The following is an 8,132-nucleotide window of genomic DNA, read 5'->3' on the forward strand; positions in this document are numbered from 1 at the left end:
TTTTTTTTTTGTATTTTTAGTAGAGACAGGGTTTCACCGTGTTAGCCAGGATAGTCTCTATCTCCTGACCTCGTGATCTACCCATCTTGGCCTCCCAAAGTGCTGGGATTACAGGCGTGAGCCACTGTACCCAGCCCAGTTGCAGGGACTTTTTACAGAGTATGTGTTGTTTTAAAATAAAAGAGGTAATGAGAATAGGCAAACAAAGCTGGATAGAGGGGCAGGAGAGGGAGGAGCCACTTTGGGAAGTGTAGCTGGGCAGAGCCCCTCTGCGGCCAAAGGCTTTACCAGCAGCAACCCTCCTGGGCTGGTGTGGCCACTGCCTGGCCTTCAAGGCACAGGTGCACACATGCATATACAAGCGCACATGTGCACATACATACACATGTGTGCACATGTATGCTGAAAAATAAGAAGACCTTTATCTGAGGAATGCCAGCCCCTTTATATAATCAGGCGTCGAGAGGCGCTGGAATGCAACAGTCACTTGTCACTCCCCATCGAGCAAAATGGGTCCCTCCTGAAACCACTTGCTATAACAGGCTCTAGACTAACAGATGCCAAGTAACCCTAAAATGCCACATTCCCTGTAGTTCAACAGTGACTGGCCAATCACTAACCAGTGTTATTTCTGTGAACCAATGAGAGTTCCTGATGAACGACGGTCACCACCCCCTCTCCTGATTCGTCCTTTCTTTAAACACTTGAGCCTCTCTTTTGTTCTCCAGACATTCCCTAAGGCAACTTGGCGGTGTCTCCCTGGCTGCAGTCCTCAACCTTGTGCTTGAATAAACTCTCTTTAGACTATATTCTGATTCTCTTGATTATTTTAGGTTGACAATGCATACACACATATAATACAAGCACACCCATGCACACCCATGCACACCCATGCGCAGGGTCAGTGCTGAGCCCTTTCTCACATTTGCAGGGGACATTTCTGTCCTTCATATGAGGAAGCCGAGGCTCAGACAGGCTGGCCCTGGCACACAGGTGCTGGAAGCCCCTGCATTTGGGTCACTCTGATCCACCCAGGGCTATGCCCACGTTTCCACAGGGGCATTGAGGGAGCCGAGGTCAGTTCTCTGTACCCCACCACCTCAGCTCTCCCTTTAGGAAGCCCTGAGCCACCTGAGGTGAGCAAGGCTGGAGCTGCTGACCCAGGTGAGCCGTGCCCACTGTGGACTCACCCAGGAAACAGGTCCCGGACACTCGGGGCTGCCACCACCTGGCACGAGGAAATCCACAAACCTGAAGAAATTAAGAATGCCCCAGAATCCAGGGCATCCTAAAACTGTTCATGTGTCTCCATCACAGCAGCCAGTGAGCAGGGGGGTGAAGTGCTCTGGCCCCGCCCCGTGTCCCTCCACAGTGCAGCGGCCCCCCCAGATGGGCAGGGCTGGTCCCACAGATGGGCCACCAGTCTGCCTACCACCCAGCTCTACCTGCCACCAGACGTCCCTTCCTGGGGGCCATGAGGGAGTCCCCTCCCCTCTGAAAGAAACCCACCACAGCACCTGTCCACTGGGCCACCTGGCACCTAGCAGGCAGGGACCTCCCCTGTCCTGTCGCTGGAGTGGCCCAGTGGCCCCTGGCACACAGAAGGCATGTTATGTGCGGGGAGCAACAAATGCGTTAGTGGTGGTTTTTAAACTGCCATATATTCTTTGACGCCCCTTCAATATAAAAGCGGACTCTGACATCCCTCCCCTAAATACAGAACCCCTAAGAGACTCGCTGTAACTAGAGAGGGCAGCATATGGGAGGCCAGGTCAGGAGGGAAGACAGCTCCAGCCTCTTGCCCTTGGAAACCAGCGCCTCGCTGTGAGGGAGCCCTGGCCATGCAGAGAGGCATGCGGAGGCATCCCTGCCAATAGCAAGCGGTAGCCAGGCCTGAAGCCTTTGGGGTAAGCCTTTGCAATGGGTCCCAGCCCTGTGGGCGAGAGCTGCCTGCTGCACCCAGGTGGCCCAGAATCACGAGGGATGATGACAAGATCTCCCTTGTGCGTTACCCTGCAATAGAGAATCCAGGCAATACTGTAAGTGCCTCCAGGTGATACAATAAACCATGTGTACTGCCCATGTCTGCTGGTCCCCATATGGCTTCTCCCTGGCTTAACTTCAGTGCCTTGAGGTCCCAAACCCACTGAGGCCACCCACAGTGAGCAAGGCCCAGGGCACCCTGGCCATGCCCAGGTGTAATGACTGATGGCAATCAATTAAAGCCACCAGGCTGGGTGCAGTGGCTCACACCCGCAATCCCAGCACTTTGGGAGGCCGAGGCACTTTGGGAGACCTCCACCTGAGGTCAGGAGTTCAAGACCAGACTGACCAATATGGTGAAACCCCATCTCTACTAAAAATACAAAAATTAGCTGGGCGTGATGGCTTGCACCTGTAGTCCCAGCTACTCTGGAGGCTGAGACAGGAGAATTGCTTGTACCCATGAGGCGGAGGTTGCAGTGAGGAGATCGCACCACTGCACTCCAGCCTGGGCCACAGAGCAAGATTCCGTGTCAAAATAAATAAACAGATAAATAAAGCCACCTTGTGATCCAGAGGTGCCTGGAAGCACAGAGTAATTACCTTGGGGTCTCAGCCTGGAAAATGCTCCGTCTGCTGTGGGCATGGATGGGGGGGGAGGGTCTCCATGATCTCTGCTGAGAACTCAGTGAGGTGCCACATGCTCCTGAATTGGGGTGGGGGTCAGAGGGACCTCGGAGAGGGCGGGAGGCGAGGGCAAGCTGAGCAGGGAGAAGAGGAGGCAGATCAACGAAGCACCTGCCCGTTTGCAGGCATGCCATGAGCAGACACTCACAAATACAGCTCACACCACCACCTTTACAAGTTACCTCTACCGTTTAAGACTGTGTGACTCTTCATGACCCATAGCCCTGGCATGACGCTGTGGCTGTGGAGTGGGAGGACAGGCTGGACAGCCTGGGATCGGGGGCTGGTGGGTGGGGGGTGTCTACCTCTCCCAAGGGTGTGGCAGCTTCTCTTAGGGCAGCCACATTTACTCCAACACCAGTGTCCAATGTGAGTCCATCGAGTCAAGAATGTTTCTCCCAAAAGGTTTGAAAGCAGGGTCTTAAACAGGTACTTGTACACCCCCATACACAGCAGCATTCCCTACAATAGACAAAGGGTGAACGCCACTCAAGTGTCCATTCACAGATACCTGGATAAAGAAAAGGTGACCTCTCCACAGAACAGAATCATGTTCAGCTTTAAACAGAGTAGGCTGAGTGCAGGGGCTCCCGCCTGTAACCCCAGCACTTTGGGAGGCTGAGGCAGGTAGATCACAAGGTCAAGAGATCGAGATCAGCCTGGTCAACACGGTGAAACCCCATCTCTACTAAAAATACAAAAATTAGCCGGGCGTGGTGGTGGGCACCTGTAGTCCCAGTTACTCGGGAGGCTGAGGCAGGAGAATAGCTTGAACCTGGGAGGCAGAGGTAGCAGTGAGCAGAGATCGTGCCACTGCACTCCAGACTGGTGACAAAGACTCCGTCTCATAAATAAATAAATAAACCAGAAGGAAATTCTGACCCATGCCACAACAGGGGTGAACCCTGAGGACATTATGCTAAGTGAAATAAGCCAGTCACAAAAGGACAAATCCTGTGTGATTCCACCTACGTGAGGTCCTTGAGGAGTCAAATTCACAGAGACAGAAACCAGAATGGCGGCTGCCAGGGCCAGGGGAGGGAATGGAGAGGGTTTAACAGGGACAGAGTTTCAGATTGGGAAGGTGAAGACACTTTGGAGATAGACGGCGGTGATGGTTGCACAGCAACGTGAATGTGCTGAGGGCACTGTACTGATCACTTAAAAACAATGAAGGAGGCCAGCGCGGTGGCTGACGCCTGTAATCCCAAAACTTTGAGAGGCCGAGGCCAGTGGATCACCTGAGGTCAGGAGTTCGAGACCAGCCTGATCAACATGGTAAAACCCCGTCTCTACTAAAAATACAAAAAAATTAGCTTGGTGGCAGGCACCTGTAATCCCAGCTACTTGGGAAGCTGAGGCAGGAGAATCACTTGAACCCAGGAGGTGGAGGCTGTACCAAGCCGAGATCGCACCACTGCACTCTAGCCTGGGAGACAGAGTGAGACTCCATCTCAAAAAAAAAAAAAAAAAAAAAAAAAAGAAGATGAAAGTGCTATGCTTTAGGTTATGTGTATTTTACTGCCATTTTAAAAAAGAAAACTTTTTTTAAAGGTATGGATTTCAGAAGATTTTCATGGAAGTTTTTTGAATTCACACCAAAATGACAAGGTGCGAAGGGCAAGGGCCTGTACCAGGCCAGCCTCCTTTTCAACCTCCCTGCCCAGCTGGGGGAGTCCAGAGGGAGGTGGGATCGTTAGTGTCCCTTTCTGAGGCTGTGGAGCTCAGCCCCTGTTCACGCACTCTCGCCTTCCTTCCTTGGTCCACATGCACAGCCACCGCTGTTCCTCAGAAGACTGGCACCCTGGGCAGAGGCCTCACACAGACTCCCAGGTGGGGTGGGCCCCGGGCAGGACCCACGGGTGCAGCCTCCAGGCCTGAGTCTGCGGCGCCCCCACCTGGGGGGTGGGGCTGGGGGACAGCACACCTTGTGGCACAGAGTGGAGGGCCCCATCCTGGAGGGCTGGGATTATTGTTAGGAGTTCAATACTTGCTTTCGGGGAAATGCAGCAACCATTTGCCTGTGGGCTGCTTTCCTGAGACCAGGGACACTCACCAGCAGGCGGCAAGCTCAGAAGGAGGGAGTGGGGAAGCTCACGTGTTCGTCTTACGTGTGGGGACAGAGGCACCACGGGTGCAAGTTCGTGTCACCAGGCATCAGGCAGCTTGTCCCCAGGCCCAGACGTGGCGGCCCCCATTTCACACAGGGCCTTCCCTGCGCTGTCCTTGCAGCCAGCCATATCCAACCGTGGCAGTCTCATGCCCCTGTCTCCCTCCTCAGACAATGGGCCCCTTGTCACCTACCAAGACCCACAATAGCTGCAGAAAAGAGAAGGCAGCACACGGGGAGAAATGTAAGGGATGAATGAAGGTCCTCGTGTCCTGCTTCCTTCCTGACTGGCTCAGTCCCCACAGCTGATGGTCGTCCCGCCCAGGGCCAGGCAGGCACCACAGTGCCCGGCGCTGCTCTTCCTCTTGTCCTTGTTCATTGTTTTCAGCACATGCTTGTCTCCGAGCCTCCTTGTTCCACAAGCCCAGTCTCATCCTTGTCTAGGTTTCACACCTGCACAGCACTGCCCTTACTGAGAGGCCTCAGTTTCCTTATCTGTAAACAGGGCTCCTGATAGATCCATTGGGACAGGTGGGGGGGATGCATTGGGAGCTCCCAGCACATGCACCAGTGACTCTCGGGTCACTCTTTCAGTCCAAGGACTAACCTGGGAGTCCTCAAGGGGCGCAGACCTGTGCAGGCCAGGAAGGTCAGGCCCGTCCTCCTACAGCAGTGAGGCTTCTCAGGAAAAGGTCATTTCAGCTCTAACCTCTGCACAACACAGCTGCAGGCCTCTGTGTGCAGGGCACTCAGCCTGGTGTAGCTCCGAGGGGTCTTGCACATGGCGGAGTGCTGGTTTCTGTGTAGATGCGGACCTCAGCCCCCTGAGGAGTGGAGCCCGGGCCTCCTCCGGCCTCCTGTAACAGCCCAGCTGGGGACAAACCACTTCCTCCGTTTCACACCCAGCCGGCCAGCCCCACCCGGCTCTGGGGCCGCGGAGCAAGTTGTGAAGATTTGTACTGGGGCTCAGTCAGACACTTTGCAGGCTGGGGGGCCCAGGGCAAGTCAGCTCTGTGCCTCAGTTTCCTCCCTGCAAGAATGGCTGACCAGCATCCGCCCTGGGCATTGGCAAGCATTGATCTGAATGGCAGCGGCGCCTGCTGAGCGTGTCCAGTCCCGAACTACAGTGAGCCTGGCACGACTCGGTCCCCACTTTACAGATGAGTGTGGCCATGAGTGTGAACATGCCCCTGCCCCTCGGGCCCCCCTGCACAGTGGGCACAATCACGGTGGCGTCGGGTTGTACCGCCACTGTCGCTGGGACCTGCCATCAGTCCACACACCTCTTGAGGTGGCCCCGCCACTGTCCCACACTGCCAGGCATAGCACGGGGTGCGAGGACGCTTTGGTGGGCGCGGCACTCCTTCCTCATAGCCCCATGCTACACAGGCCCACATCTGCTAATATCTAAACTGCAGAGTGCAGAGGAAGCTTCTGGAGCCACACTGTGTGGGAAAGCCTAGCCCCAGGACACGTCTGGGACCACCCTCCTCTGCTAGGCAGAGGAAGGCCCACACTGCCTCCAGCCCCCGGCCCCCGAGGCCTGGGTGACATGAGAGGGTCTGGCCGTGGTCTCGATGCCCTGGGTGGTGCACTGCCAGCCGATGGAAAAAGGCTCCCTGTATCTGGTCAGCCTTGGACCTGGGCCCCTGCCAGACTTTGATGGCGACACAGGCAGGCACCGTTCATCTTGTGAGAGCCTGAGCCACCCCCAGATGATAGGCAACACTGTCCCAGCACTGTCCCAGGCAGTTTACAAAGGCTTTTCACACTTGCCATTTGAGGCCCATAATAACTCTGAATTTTTACACATCACGCTCCAGGAACCCAGAGAAAGACGACAGAACAAAAACAAGACACCATTCCGTGCCACCACAGCCACTTCCTGCCTTGAAAACATCCGTCTCCCTCAAATGGCTCCTGCCCTGAATGCTCCCACCACCCCAAAGTTCCACAAAACCAGTCAGATCTCGGGGCTCCTCCAAGACCTCAGGGCCAGCCCCACTCACCTGTCTTCCGAAGGCGAGCGAGTTTCTCCTCTGGGCTGAACTTCGTGCAATAGCGAAACACAACTTCCTTTTTTCTAATTTTCGCAATATGGGTCACAACATGATGGTGTATTTGCATTTCCGCATCATTCTGCTGGGGTGAGAGGAGCTTGGCTTGCTGGTTCTAGAAGGTGCAACTTGCAGGGTGGCGGGGGCAACAGCAAACAAGCATGCAATTCACAGCTCTCCACTGACCAGGCGCTCGGCTCACAGCCGCGGCAGCCGTGCTGGCTTAAAGGTTAACTGGGCTGTGCACAGAGGACCCACAACCACCACCCTCCTGCTTCTGCTGGGTGGACTATTGTGAGTAGATCTGCTGTGTAGATCTTCAGGGAGGAGGGGCCCAGCAGGGAGTAAGGGGCCGGCCCTAGACCAGACAAGCCCAGAGTGAGCCCAGAAACACCATCAGAGGCTTCCTCAGACCCTCTTGGTTGGGAACAATGAAATGGTCACAAGTTAGAAAGTGAAGAGACCTCCTGCAAACAGATATTTCAAGATGTTTCCTGGGAGACCTGACCCACAAGTGCTGCTCCAGCAGGCCCAGCACCTGCCCTGCTAAGCAGCCCCACCAGGAGGGCACCCTCATTGTTTTAGGGAGAGAATCAATAAATAATAACACCAGGTCCTGAAGGGCTTAGAGTGCAAAGTCTGACTCAATTTTAATAAAGCTTGTTAATCCAGCCTTAAATTCATTTTTTTTTAAAGCAACTTCTCAGCTGGGCATGGTGGCTCATGCCTGAAATCCCAGCACTTTGGGAGGCCGAGGAGGGAGGATCACTTGAGGTCAGGAGTTTGAGACCAGTCCGGCCAACTTGGTGAAACCCCATCTCTACTAAAAATACAAAAATCAGCTGGGCGTTGTGGCGTGTGCTTGTAATCCCAGCTACTAGGGAGGCTGAGGCGGGAGGACCGCTCGAACCCCAGAGGTGGAGGTTGCAGTGAACTAAGATTGTGCCACTGCACTCCAGCCTGGGGGACAGAAAGAGACTCCATCTCAATAAAAATAAAAATAAAATAACAAATAAATAAAAGCAATTTCTCTGGGCCTCAGTTTCCCTGTGCCAAGCGCTGCCGCAGCTGCTCTATGGGTGGTTGCTCATCGGGCCCCTTCATGCCCCTGTGAGGGGCTGTATGGTTATCCCTGTCTGACAACAGGGAAACTGAGGCTCAGGACGCAGTGGTGTGCCCCCCGCTCCCAAAAGCTAAAGGCCAAAGTGATGTGGAGTTTGTCCCTTAGTTCCCTGCCTGCGTAAGGATGCAGAGCTACACCCAGCTGTGACAAGGATGGGGTGGACAGTGTCACC

The 8,132-nt window shown here is 54.7% G+C and overlaps 1 protein-coding gene across 1 annotated transcript in view; it reads right to left on the reverse strand.

Annotated features, from left to right (window-relative positions):
- Positions 1–7,176, reverse strand: part of FGD3 (FYVE, RhoGEF and PH domain containing 3) — a 76,009-nt gene extending 68,833 nt beyond the window's left edge. The window contains 1 exon segment of the mRNA XM_017853706.1: positions 6,790–7,176. The gene's annotated coding sequence lies outside the window, so the exon portion shown is untranslated.
- Between the last annotated feature and the right edge of the window lie 956 nt (positions 7,177–8,132).

This window comes from Rhinopithecus bieti, unplaced genomic scaffold (assembly GCF_001698545.2).
Source record: "Rhinopithecus bieti isolate Rb0 unplaced genomic scaffold, ASM169854v2 scaffold_37505, whole genome shotgun sequence".
Taxonomy (NCBI): Eukaryota; Metazoa; Chordata; class Mammalia; order Primates; family Cercopithecidae; genus Rhinopithecus; species Rhinopithecus bieti.